General features: G+C 38.5%; 1 protein-coding gene across 1 annotated transcript in view; it reads left to right on the top strand.

The window, feature by feature from the left end:
* The window catches only part of LOC107618968 (probable glutathione S-transferase), a 19316-nt gene that overhangs the window by 1743 nt on the left and 4088 nt on the right, over positions 1-13485 (top strand). The gene's annotated exons all lie outside the window — the stretch shown is intronic.

The following is a 13485-nucleotide window of genomic DNA, read 5'->3' as shown; positions in this document are numbered from 1 at the left end:
ACTAACTTTAATATGTAAATTGAAAGTAAATTTTAAATAACAATTTTTATCGTTATATTTTATAAAATCATTAATATCTATGTGAAAATATACACAAATGTATTTAATATCTAATTAAATAAAAGACATACTACGAATCCTGTTATTATTGGAGTGGAGTGAAACCCTAGTTTTTTTTTCCTGGCTTCCCCCTCCCTGGCCTTCATGGTGCTGGCGACGGCATCCCTTCTCCTAATTTTTGCATCCTCTATTTGTTAGTTAACCGTCTGACTGAGTCCACGTCCAACCCAGATTTGCTTTGCCTTCCCGCTTTTAGATTAATAATTGACCTCATTGGTTGTGCCTCTGGTCGAGTCATCGTAGACTCCAACCCAATAGTCATTGCGTCACCTGAACTCGTGTGCCTGTCTTGGAACCACAGTGCCGACAAGTTCCCCTTCTGCTCTCTACAAGGGTCATTGCGAGTGCATCTACTCCAAAATATGAACCGCCTGTGCGACCGCCACAGCTGCTGCCCCTATCAGAGCTTGATGACTACGCATTATGTACCATTTTTCCTATCTAAAAGGACCATAAAAAGAACACAATCCTATTGAATCAATGCAATTTCATGGAAAAAATGATATATATTGTGGTACTTTGCTTTGAAATGGTTTTCGTTAAATTTCAGGTGGAAAAAGAAGCAAAAAGAGCACAAAACAAGCAAATAAAGTTGGGCGTGCCACTTGGAGCTCTGGGCGTGGCACGCCAAGCTTTTGAAACCAATTCTCAACAATGGGCGTGCCACTTGGTGCTATGGGCGTGGCACGCCAAGATTGTAAAGCCAACCATCCACATGGGCGAGCCACTTGATGTCGAAGGCGTGGCACGCCAACCTTAATTGTGACTTGGGCGTGCCACTTGGGTTCTAGGCGTGGCACGCCAAGCTTGAAAGAATGAAGACCAACATGGGCGTGCCACTTGGTGCTATGGGCGTGGCACGCCAAGTTTGTGAAGCCAAGATCTCAAAGAGGGCGTGCCACTTGGTGTTTTGGGCGTGTCACGCCAGGCTTAAGTTCCAGAGGAGTGATTTTGAGCCCCACTATAGGCATAGGCATGCCAGGCTTAAGTTTCAGAGGAGTGATTTTGAGCCCCACTATGGGCGTGGCACGCCAAAAAGTGGGCGTGGCACGCCGGGGCATATGCCAGCCTGACCTCTTCTCATTCAAATGAAAATATCTTGAGATACACAATTTCAAATGAGATGATTCCCATTCCATTAGAAAGTAGACATACAGAGTTTTTCAACCATATATAATACTTTATGATGGACACTGGAATTGAGGAAGATATTGACCCCGAAAGCACAGGGAGCAAAACACGTTACTGCAGAGTTACCAGCCTGACCTCTTCATCTTCAAAGGAACATAACTTGAGTTGTAAAGGTCCAAATGATGTGATCTTGGTGGTGTTGGAAAGCTGATATCAAGAGCTTTCCAACTATATATAACACTCTAGGGTGGACGTTAAAACTAAAGGTGAAAATGCCATTATTTCAGCGTTGCAAAATCTGGGCGTGCCACTTGACATCGAAGGCGTGGCACGCCAACTTTATTTTTATAATGGGCGTGCCACTTGGGGTTCTGGGTGTGGAACGCCAGTTCTAATGACCAGAGAGTATCATTGAAGGTGTGGCATGCCAAAAAGTGGGCGTGGCACGCCGGGGTACTTGACAGACTGACCTATTCACCTTCAAATGGGCATAACTTGAGCTACAGAGGTCCAAATGAGTTGATTCTAAAGGCGTTGGAAAGCTAACATCCAGGGCTTTCCAACAATATATAATAATTCATAGTGGACATTCAATTTGAGGCCCAAACAACTCCATCAATTCAGCGTTGCAAAGTAGGTCATACTCCAAAGGGCAAAATCAAGTGGGAGTGGCACTTGAAACCACACGCCAACTTCTTCCTGCAGCCCCCAACCTTCAATCAAGCCCACTCCAACTCTCATTCAAGCTACAATTGTCAACCAATAAAGGCCACAAGAAGTATCTAGAATAGTTTATTTTCATTTCATTGTTATTTGCTTTTAATTTTATTTAAGTTTCTAATTTAGGAGAGCCTATATAAAGGCCTTAGTTTCATAGACTTGGGTATGCTGGATTGGGGGAAGTCTTCGGACCCTCTCTATTCACCATCAATTTCTTCTCTTTTCTTTCTTACTTTGTAAATAATTTAGTTATGAATTACTAACTATTTCCATTGGGAAAGAGAGCTCTATTGTTTCTCAATGGATTGATTGTTTTTATTCTTCTTCTTCTCTTCATCTCTCTTTGATTTACTAGAAAGAATTTCGTTCTTCATGCTTAGCATTCAATTATCTTGAAAAAGAGATTGAATGTAATTGGGTTTTATGGGAACCTTGGAAGAGGAAACATAAAACTATGCTTGAAATTCTTTCTCGCACTTGAATAGAATTTGGGTTTTGGTGTTTGGATATAGTGATATATAATCTTCCCTCTACTTGAACCTAGGAAAGTGTGTGGTATAATCAAGGAACAAGCTTCATCTCTTCTCGTGAGCAATTAGACCAAGGAAGTGGCTATTGATCAAGATTTGAGAGATTGAGTCACCAAGGGATTGGGGCTCAATCAATCATGATTGCCAAGAGGTCAACGACTTGCATGATTGAAGATGAGATGAAATCAATTAATCCGGAGAATGTAATATCTCTTGATCCCAATGCTTATTTTATCTTTCTTTCTTTTATTTACTTTATGGTTATTTATATTTTCTGCACTTTACATTTCTAGCACTTTACTTTCTTGTACTTTACTTTCCTTGCCATTTACTTTCTCGCACTTTATTGCTGTCCTTTACTTTCATGTCATTTATATTTCTTGTTGATTATCTCTCCTTAATGAATAGTCTAACTAGGATAATCAATTAACTATTGTTTGCTTTAATCCGTTAATCTCTATGGGATTCGACCCCACTCCTAGTGGGTTATTACTTGACGATATTTGGTGCGCTTGCCAAAGAACGGATTCATTACATATGTGGGTAGTGAATCTAACTCATCAAGACATATGTAATGAATCCGTTCTTTAGCAAGCGCACCAAATATCGTCAAGTAATGACCCACTAGGAGTGGGGTCGAATCCCACAGAGATTAACGGATTAAAGCAAACAATATTTAATTGATTATCCTAGTTAGACTATTCATTAAGGATAGATAATAAAAAAGAAATGTAAATGACATGAAAGTAAAGGAAAGTAATAAAGTTCAAGAAAGTAAATGGCAAGGAAAGTAAAGTACAAGAAAGTAAAGTGCTAGAAATGTAAAGTGCAGAAAATGTAAATAACCATAAAGTAAATAAAAGAAAGAAAGATAAAATAAGCATTGGGATCAAGAGATATTGCATTCTCCGGATTAATTGATTTCATCTCATCTTCAATCATGCAACTCATTGACCTCTTGGCAATCATGATTGATTGAGCCCCGATCCCTTGGTGACTCAATCTATCAAATCTTGATCAATAGCCAATTCCTTGGTCTAATTGCTCATGAGAAGAGATGAAGCTTGTTCCTTGATTATACCACACACTTTCCTAGGTTCAAGTAGAGGGAGGATTGTATGTCACCATATCCAAACACCAAAACCCAAATCCTATTCAAGTGTGAGAAAGAAATGTTTCCTCTTCCAAGGTTCCCATAAAACCCAATTACATTCAATCTCTTTTCCAAGATAATTGAATGTTAAACATGAAGAACGAAATTCTTTTTAGTAAATCAAAGAGAGATAAAGAGAAGAAGAAGAATAAAAATAATCAATCCATTGAAAAATAATAGAGCTCTCTTTCCCAATGGAAATAGTTAGTAATTCATAACTAAATTATTTACAAAGTAAGAAAGAAAAGAGAAGAAATTGATGGTGAATAGAGAGGGTCCGAAGACTTCCTCCAATCCAGCATACCAAAGTCTATGAAACTAAGGCCTTTATATAGGCTCTCCTAAATTAGAAACTTAAATGAAATTAAAAGCAAATTACAATGAAATGAAAATAAACTATTCTAGAGGCTTCTTGTGGCCTTGATTGGTTAACAATTGTAGCTTGAATGAGAGTTGGAGTGGGCTTGATTGAAGGTTGGGGGCTGCAGGAAGAAGTTGGCGTGTGGTTTCAAGTGTCACTCCCACTTGATTTTGCCCTTTGGAGTATGATCCACTTTGCAATGCTGAATTGATGGAGTTGTTTGGGCCTCAAATTGAATGTCCACTATGAATTATTATATATTTTTGGAAATTTCTGGATGTTATCTTTCCAACGCCTTTGGAATCAACTCATTTGGACCTCTGTAACTCAAGTTATGCCAATTTGAAGGTGAATAGGTCAGTCTGTCAAGTACCCCGGCGTGCCACGCCCACTCTCTGGCGTGCCACGCCTTCAATGATGCTCTCTGGCCATTAGAACTGGTGTGCCACACCCAGAACCCAAGTGGCACGCCCATTATAAAAATAAAGCTGGCGTGCCACGCCTTCGATGTCAAGTGGCACACCCAGATTTTGCAACGCTGAAATAATGGCATTTTTCACCTCCAGTTTTAATGTCCATCCTAGAGTGTTATATATATTTGGAAAGTTCTTGATATCATCTTTCCAACGCTATGAAGATCACATCATTTGGACCTCTACAACTCAACTTATGTTCCTTTGAAGATGAAGATGTCAGGCTGGAAACTCTGCAATGACGTGTTTTGCTCCCTGTGTTTTCGGGGTCAATATCTTCCTCAATTCCAGTGTCCATCATAAAGTATTATATATGGTTGGAAAAATTTGTATGTCTACTTTCTAATGGAATGGGAATCATCTCATTTGAAATTGTGTAGCTCAAGATATCTTCATTTGGATGAGAAGAGGTCAGGCTGGCATATGCCCCGGCGTGCCACGCCCACTTCTTGGCGTGCCACGCCCATAGTGGGGCTCAAAATCACTCCTCTGGAACTTAAGTCTGGCATGCCCACGCCTATAGTGGGGCTCAAAATCACTCCTCTGGAACTTAAGCCTGGCGTGCCACGCCCAAAACACCAAGTGGCACGCCCTCTTTGAGATCTTGGCTTCACAAACTTGGCATGCCATGCCCATAGCACCAAGTGGCACGCCCATGTTGGTCTTCATTCTTTCAAGCTTGGCGTGCCAAACCTAGAACCCAAGTAGCACACCCAATTCATAATTAAGGTTGGCATGCCACGCCTTCGACATCAAGTGGCTCGCCCATGTGGATGGTTGGCTTTACAATCTTGGCGTGCCACGCCCATAGCACCAAGTGGCACGCCCATTGTTGAGAATTAGTTTCAAAAGCTTGGCGTGCCACTCTCAGAGCTCCAAGTGGCACGCCCAACTTTATTTGCTTGTTTTGTGCTCTTTTTTCTTCTTTTTCCACCTGAAAATTTAACACAAACCATTTCAAAGCAATGTACCACAATATATATCATTTTTTCCATGAAATTGCATTGATTCAATAGGATTGTGTTCTTTTTATGGTCCTTTTAGATAGGAAAAAGGGTACATGATGCGTAGCCATCACAACACCAAACTTAAACTTTGCTTGTCCTCAAGCAAACAAGGAATCATGCAATAGATTTTGACAAACCAAGGTGAGAAGAGTAGCAATTTTTATGTTCATGGTTGGCTAGTTTCTTATGCATGCTACAATTACAAAAGACATTCAATTGATTGATGCTTCTATCTAGCTCATTTTATGAAATCTTTTTCTTTATGTTCCTTCCTTGAAACAAGCTTTTCATTCTTTTCTTAGTTTAGCTTCTTGGGTGCTTTGCACCATTTGTTGAAAGCTACGACTCTAAATGCTTTGTTTTCAAGTATTACCACTTGATACATAAGCACCACAACCATTTAATTAGAGGACTCTTTTAGCTCATTTGTTTCTTTTCTTTACTCTCTAATCATTGATACTCAGAGCCTTGAGCTCTAAGGGAGTACTTTTGCACTTGAGCCTAGCCTTGACTCTAAGTGTTTTGTTTTCAAGCTTTTTGCTTGATACATAAACACCACAAGTACTTAACAAATGAATTGTCATTGGTACTCAGAGCCTTCAGCTTTCTCATTCTTTCCCTTTTCTTTTTCTTGCCTTATTTGCATTTTGCTTCTTCAATGTTTTCATGATTTCAAAAACTTCATAAAATGTCCTAGATGAAAACTTCAATCAAACAAGTTCAAATGCAATTGAAGAACAATAATCATGCTAGCCTTCCAATACTTATATGCCCATGCTAAGTTCTTCTTTAATGACCTTGTTTGTTTATGATCATGAAACTAAATTGCTTTTGAACTCACAAAGCTCAAGATGGTAGTCATAATATCATGGCAACATGTTCCAATTCAACAATCAAGCTATGCTTATTCACAACACACATGTATACAAAGGAAATAGAAGACAATCATGCAATTTAAATGTACTGGAAACAAATAAGAGGAAAAGAAACTTTACCACCTTGTAGTTCATCTTCATTGTTGTTGTCACTTTCCTCCTATTCTTCCCCTTCCCACACCAAATTTAGAATGATTGTTTGTCCTCAAGCAACAAATAAAACAGTGGTGATGGGGTTTATGATAGTTCATGAATGTCTTAAACAATAGAGTGTTAGTAGTACATGTGTTTAAGCATACAAAATTAAGAATCACAATAAAGGCACAAGAAAGAAACAGAGGCAATATGATTGCATTAATAAGTGGTGTGCATGGTACATATCATGAAAGATAAGTGGCAACACCAAACTTAGTGTGACACTTTCATTTTATCATGATGCAAGTACCCAATGAAGATTGAAAATTAAATTGTTGCATGGCAACACCAAACTTAGAATGCAATCATATGCCAATTTATTGAAAGTAAACTAAGCAAAGAAAGGAAATGTTACCTACAGTTGGGTTGCCTCCCAACAAGCGCTCTTTTAGTGTCATTAGCTTGACATGTTGTTCTCAACTTTCTTCCTCTTCTTCCAATTTTTCAAGAGGAATGACCTCAAGGGGAGAGAAGAGCAAGTTGATGTCTCCTGTATAGGCCTCTTCCCAACAAGCTTTCTTTTATTATTTGCTTGATTTGCTTTGCTTGTTGGGGGCAGGGGTTGGATTGTTTGCAGTTGACCTTTTCTTCTTTATGAGTGTTGTCCTTTGTATCTTGGTCACAATCCTCATTCCAGTGTTTTGGTTGATTGCCTTCACTTCTTTGTTTTTGGAACTTGGGTGTTGTGAGATGGTTGGAGTATCCTCTTTATCAAGAACATCTTGGAATGGTGACTCACTTGGTACAAGGATCTCTTTTTCTTGCTCTACCAATTCCTCATTTTCACCCTCATTAAACACTTCTCCACTCCTTAGACTGATGGCATGATATTCTTTCCCTGGCCAAGGGAAGACATTGGTTAGTTCAGCAACAAAATATTGTGCCAATTGTCTCATTTTCTCTTCTTGATTTCTCCTTGAGATTTCCATATCTTCAATCACCTCTTTTACATTTTACCTTAAAAACTTACTGAGTTGGGCAATGAAGAGATATCTCTTGGAGAGTTCTTCTATTATAAATTCTAGAAGATTTTGTGGAGGTGCATATGTTGGACAATTACGGGATGATAGTCCTTGAAGAATGGGGTATGCAGCATTAAAATTCCTTCCAAAGCCAAAATTTTTGTAGTTGTCATAACAATATGAACTATTTTGTGGCTCTGGGAGGTTTTCCATTTCATTTGATTACTCATACTCTATCATTCTTTGGTGATATTCCCAGCCACCATTAGGAAAATGACTAGAATCATTTTGTGGTGGTGGGCAATATCCCATATGACATGATTGATCAAAAGATGAGGTAGACTCCATTCTTACTTGCAAAATGCTCTGTCTCAAACAATAATCACCAAAAGAAATTGGAATCCCCATTGTCACAGATGAGGTTCTTAGTGAGGCAATAACACAAACACCTTAGTAGCAAGAGAAAATAAAAAGAAATTAAATGACAAAAACAAAAAATAAAGGGAAAAAAATATCTAATTTAGGTAATCAACCAACCGGTAGTTTGTTAATCACAATTAATCCCCGGCAACGGCGCCATAAAACTTGATGTGTTAGATTCACTACCCACATATGCAATGAATCCGTTCTTTGGCAAGCGCACCAAATATCGTCAAGTAATAACCCATTAGGAGTGGAGTCGAATCCCACAGAGATTAACGGATTAAAGCAAACAATAGTTAACTGATTATCCTAGTTAGACTATTCATTAAGGAGAGAAAATCAACAAGAAATGTAAATGACATGAAAGTAAAGGAAAGCAATAAAGTTCAAGAAAGTAAATGGCAAGGAAAGTAAAGTACAAGAAAGTAAAGTGCTAGAAATGTAAAGTGCAGAAAATGTAAATAACCAAAAAGTAAATAAAAGAAAGAAAGATAAAATAAGCATTGGGATCAAGAGATATTGCATTCTCCGGATTAATTGATTTCATCTCATCTTCAATCATGCAACTCATTGACCTCTTGGCAATCATGATTGATTGAGCCCCGATCCCTTGGTGACTCAATCTATCAAATCTTGATCAATAGCCAATTCCTTGGTCTAATTGCTCATGAGAAGAGATGAAGCTTGTTCCTTGATTATATCACACACTTTCCTAAATTCAAGTAGAGGGAGGATTATATGTCACCATATCCAAACACCAAAATCCAAATCCTATTCAAGTGTGAGAAATAATTTCAAGCATGGTTTTATGTTTCCTCTTCCAAGGTTCCCATAAAACCCAATTACATTCAATCTCTTTTCTAAGATAATTGAATGCTAAGCATGAAGAACAAAATTCTTTCTAGTAAATCAAAGAGAGATGAAGAGAAGAAGAAGAATAAAAACAATCAATCCATTGAAAAATAATAGAGCTCTCTTTCCCAATGGAAAGAGTTAGTAATTCATAACTAAATTATTTACAAAGTAAGAAAGAAAAGAGAAAAAATTGATGGTGAATAGAGAGGGTCCGAAGACTTCCCCCAATCCAGCATACCTAAATCTATGAAACTGAGGCCTTTATATAGGCTCTCCTAAATTACAAACTTAAATGAAATTAAAAGCAAATTACAATGAAATAAAAATAAACTATTCTAAATGCTTCTTGTGGCCTTGATTGGTTGACAATTGTAGATTGAATGAGAGTTGGAGTGGGCTTGATTAAAGGTTGGAGGCTACAGGAAGAATTTGCCGTGTGGTATCAAGTGCCACTCCCACTTGATTTTGCCATTTGGAGTATGACCCACTTTGCAACGCTGAATTGATGGAGTTGTTTGAGCCTCAAATTGAATGTCCACTATGAATTATTATATATTGTTGGAAAGCCCTGGATGTTATCTTTTCCAATGCTTTTGGAATCAACTCATTTGAACTTCTGTAGCTCAAGTTATGCCCATTTGAAGGTAAATAGGTCAGTCTGTCAAGTACCCCGGCGTGCCACGCCTACTTTCTGGCGTGCCACGCCCATATATTATGAAACTGGCATGCCACATCCACTCTTTGGCGTGCCATGCCTTCAATGATGCTCTCTAGCCATTAGAACTGGCGTGCCACGCCCAGAACCTCAAGTGGCACGCCCATTATGAAAATAAAGCTGGCGTGCCACGCCTTCGATGTCAAGTGGCACGCCTAGATTTTACAATGCTAAAATAATGGCATTTTTCACCTTCAGTTTTAAAATCCATCCTAGAGTGTTATATATCGTTGGAAAGCTCTTGATTTCAGCTTTCCAACGCCACCACGATCACATCATTTGGACCTCTACAAATCAAGTTATGTTCCTTTGAAGATGAAGAGGTCAGGCTGGTAACTCTGCATTGACGTGTTTTGCTCCCTATGTTTTCGGGGTCAATATCTTCCTCAATTCCGGTGTCCATCATAAATTATTATACATGGTTGGAAAGCTCTGGATGTTTACTTTCTAATGAAATGGGAATCATCTCATTTAGAGTTGTGTAGCTCAAGATATCTTTATTTGAATGAGAGGAGGTCAGGCTGGCATATGCCCCGGCGTGCCACGCCCATAGTGGGGCTCAAAATCACTCCTCTGGAACTTAAGCCTGGCATGCCACACCCAAAACACTAAGTGGCATGCCCTCTTTGAGATCTTGGCTTCACAAACTTGGCGTGCCACGCCCATAGCACCAAGTGGCACGCCCATATTGGTCTTCATTCTTTAAAGCTTGGCGTGCCACGCCTAGAACCCAAGTGGTACGCCCAAGTCACAATTAAGGTTGGCGTGCCACGCCTTCGATGTCAAGTGGCACGCCCATGTTGATGGTTGGCTTTACAATCTTGGCGTGCCACACCCATAGCACCAAGTGGCACGCCCATTGTTGATAATTGGTTTCAAAAGCTTGGCGTGCCATGCCCAAAGCTCCAAGTGGCACGCCCAACTTTATTTGCTTGTTTTGTGCTTTTTTTGCTTCTTTTTCCACCTGAAATTTAACACAAATCATTTCAAAGCAATGTACCACAATATATATCATTTTTTCCATGAAATTGCATTGATTCAATAAAATTGTGTTCTTTTTATGGTCCTTTTAGATAGGAAAAACCGTACATGATGCATAGTCATCAGAACTTGTGTGGACTGAAATTGCAGTTGGTTTGAGTCTCTCAGTCTTCATCTTTTCCCTCCTTTTAGTGATATTTTGTCACTGTTGTTATATTACTTTGGATTTTTGTGTCTTTTCTGCTTTTTGATACCCCATAGAGGTGTGTGTGGGTTTGTTCAACTATGTTAATTGTGGTGTTTGCACTATGTTGAGTGAAAAATAGAGGTTTAACAAGAGAGAGGGTGATGAGGGAGAATGCCAATGGCGAGAACTTGATAAAAGAAGAACAGAGGAGTGATGAGGACTAAATATTGGTTTAGAAATTTCACAAGTTAAAACACAAGATTCGTTATAGCTCTAAACCGGAAAATAACCCACTACAAGAAAAAAGGCCTATGGCCACACTTTTTCTTGCCACGCTTTAAAAGCATGGTCAAAAGTGGTCAATGGCCACGCTTTTATGAGGGTGGTGATTGATTAGAGATTTGGCCACGTTTTTTCTTTCTACGCTTTTATGAGGGTGGCAATTGATTCGAGATTTGGCCACGCTTTTTTTTTTGCCACGCTTAAAAAGTATAGCCATAGAGAGAAACAGGCACACTTTTAAAGCGTGGCGACAAGGGTTTGTTATAGTGACGTTTTAAAAGCGTGACAGTTTTCTACAACTCTTTTGGCACGCTTTAAAAGCATGGCCAAAAGGTTAAAAAAAAACGTTTCGAAAAGGATATAATTAGTTAATTACATTGCACACCCTCTTCGAAACTCTATCTTTCTCCTTCGAACCCTAAACTCTTCGAACCCTTGTATTCATCTTAAAAAGAAAGGCCCTTCGAAAGAACCTTAAACTCTTCGAAAGAACCCCAACACTCTGCGACCCCAGCAATCTGAAGAACATCGACGACGCTCGCAATGCCTCCGTCAGCGCTCCCTGTTCCGGCACTCCCACCATCGTTGCTCCCACCCTAACCCTCCTTCGGCGGTGATTCTCTATGGCGAAGACTCTCTCAACGCTCACTGTCAGTCACAAACCCTCCGTTGATGCTCCCTCCGTCGCCGCTCCCTTATGTCGTTGCAAATACCTAACCCCTTCCATCGCCGCTCCCTTTTGTCGAAGCATTGGAAAAGGTTTGTTGTTCAGGGCCACTCCCTTCCATCGTCAAGCTCGATGGGGCTGCTGTCACAACTGGCAAAGAGGATGAAGATGCCATCCTTGATCTATAATCCCTAACTCATACTTGTTCAGTAAATTTTCGATCAGCATTTAATCATTTATTTTGAATATTACAATAAATATGTGCTTTTAGTTGTTATTACTCTTTTCCAATTGATTTTAGGAAATCGAAGTTTTACCGATTCGACAAGGAAGGGAATCGGTGGAAGGAGAGAACCGCAGGTACCGTCAAGTTTCCAAAGAACAAGGTTACTAGCAAGGTTTGGTTTCTCATCCTATCAAAATTCATTTATGCTTCTTTGTTTATGCTATTTATTATTCTCTTATTCATTTGTGCTTTCCTAGTTCTCTGATTTTTCAGTTCATAAGTAATTAGAGAAGTTTAAACAATAATTGTTTGAACTTTATATAATAATGTTGAACGTAGTTCTTTTGCTGTCATTATAGTAGTTAAATATAAAAAGGTTAATTGGTTTATTTATGCAACTAATTTTTGTTCTTTTTTGTGTTTATACAGAACAAAATCATTGCTGAGTGTGATTTTTTAGCTGTAAGCACTCCAAATCATTAAAAAAGGTAATTCATAAATTCCATATTTTTTTCATTTAAAAATCATACTAAAATAATATAATCTAATATAAAGAGCGAGCTGTTAATACTCTAGCTTGATTTATATTTATAAGAAATTATGAACTTATTGGTTGAATAGCTTATCATGGGTCATTATAAATACCCTTTCCCTTTATTTTTCTTTTCGTATATTCCTTCCATAACCACCCCTATCTCCGTTCCAGAATCCAACATCCCACCAAATTTACTCTTCTTCTCCCACCTTTTACAGATAGCTACATCTCGTTACAACCGCACAAACCCTCATCCTCTCCCTCAAGACCCTTTCCTTTCACTCCTTGATTCCTCTGTAATTTGAGATCATTACTCTTGAAAATCCTACGCTGCCACGATGAAGTTCTGCAATGTCATAGTTGTGAGGACGATGATGAGCATGCAGCGAGGTGGTGCCACTGAGGGGGATTTGCTGCCACGATGAAGCTCCGCAACAGTGAGGCAGTGGTGCTGAGGGAGCTTCGGCCGCTGCAGCTATGGTTTCTTGTGTTCAACAGTGTAGTGGATCTTATGCGCGCGGAGGGCGTGCCGTGAATTGGTGGATTCCAACAACAATGATGAATTTTTATTATAGTTAGATGTGTGTAAGACTTTGCCAAGTGGAGAGTACTTGTAACTTGAATGATTCTTCAGCGTCATTGATTAGGAAATTCGGGCCACTAGAAACAAGTATGATGCTGGTGGCATCACGAATGATGAGGTTTTCATCACATTTTTCCGGAAGTCTACGTCAAGATGTTCAAGTTAAAGCTTATTTGTTTCTTGATTTTTTTTTTGGTTTGAATTTAATTTTAAGAATATTTTAATAACACTACTAGTGATAAAATTCAAAGATAAACAAAAAGACGAGCATTGAAATTAAATAAAAAGATAAATTAACAATTGAAATAGAAAACAAATAATAGGTTAATATTGAATAGGTTTAATTATTCTATTCGTTTTTATAGTTTTATTAAATTTGTAATTAATTTTTTATATTTTTTTATTTTTTTAATTGAGTCTCTACACTTTTTAATTTTATAATTAAATTTTTTTTAGTATAAAAATATTAGAATTAATTAAATATTTTTTTTAAATTGAAAATAT

Source organism: Arachis ipaensis, chromosome B09 (genome assembly GCF_000816755.2).
Source record: "Arachis ipaensis cultivar K30076 chromosome B09, Araip1.1, whole genome shotgun sequence".
NCBI classification, from domain to species: Eukaryota; Viridiplantae; Streptophyta; class Magnoliopsida; order Fabales; family Fabaceae; genus Arachis; species Arachis ipaensis.
Note: the sequence above shows the minus strand (reverse complement) of the source record. Positions and strands in the feature narration are given on the sequence as shown.